This window comes from Trachymyrmex septentrionalis, unplaced genomic scaffold (genome assembly GCF_001594115.1).
Source record: "Trachymyrmex septentrionalis isolate Tsep2-gDNA-1 unplaced genomic scaffold, Tsep1.0 scaffold68, whole genome shotgun sequence".
In the NCBI taxonomy this organism is placed as follows: Eukaryota; Metazoa; Arthropoda; class Insecta; order Hymenoptera; family Formicidae; genus Trachymyrmex; species Trachymyrmex septentrionalis.
The window spans coordinates 70,295-71,217 of record NW_017305862.1 but is presented as its reverse complement, the minus strand read 5'-3'; the positions used below and the strand labels follow the sequence as shown (position 1 = coordinate 71,217).

Sequence of the window (923 nt, the reverse complement as noted above, 5' to 3'; positions counted from 1 at the left end):
AATAATTTTTACAATATATTGCAAGAAATAAGAAATATATGTGAATAATAAAGATAATATAAGGAACACTGCAAAAAAGAAGTTCAAGAATTGGTAATTATTTACATTAAAGCACCCTCATCAAAGATCTTGACATACCATATGTTGTCATGACCTTGATCTTCAACGAATTTTAGCCGTTCGTTTTTTTGTTAAAAAGTTATTAAATTATTATTTTAAAAAATTTGAAAAAATTTGATGTCTCGTTTCTATTATATAAAACAGAAATTTTCTGCTTTAAAATATATTTAACGACTTTCCACGAGTTCCCTCCCTACTTAGGAGTGTCCGATTTTCCACGCAAAACTAGCCCTGATAAAAAAAGTTGTTAGAGAACGATAGAAAAATTCTATCGTTTTCGAATATGGAATCTGGTTCGTGAATTCACTAATTTGAATCAGATCTTATAGGAATCTTGTAGAATCCGATAAAATACGATAGGATTCATATTCAATCAATCGTAATAGTCGTGAGATCAACGATAGAAAACAATATAACAATAGACAAAGATAGGCTAATGAAAATACAAACGCAAATCATAAGGCGCAAAAAGATATAATTTTAAATTATAACTCGCAAAACGAGTTCCACCTCACCTACCATCTACCAAGAAGCGCACGACTTTTCGCGAAACGAATTTTACCTTATTTCATCTTACCTCCTCCTTTGCCAAAAAGCATACGAGTTTTTATTCAGATAGATCTTGCTTCGCGTGATAAGTCGAACGCCCTTTGGCAAGAGGGAGGTGAGGTGGAACTTCCTGATAAAAGTTGATAGAGAACGATTGAGAACGATAGGATTTCTATCAATTTGTATCGTTTTCTATAAGTTTATATCATTTTATTACTCTACGAGGGATATAAATCGTTACCCGATCTATGTTC

At 31.9% G+C, this 923-nt stretch overlaps 1 protein-coding gene across 3 annotated transcripts in view; it reads right to left on the bottom strand.

Moving 5' to 3' along the window:
- The window catches only part of LOC108753273 (ankyrin-2-like), a 40,229-nt gene that overhangs the window by 22,215 nt on the left and 17,091 nt on the right, over positions 1-923 (bottom strand). The gene's annotated exons all lie outside the window — the stretch shown is intronic.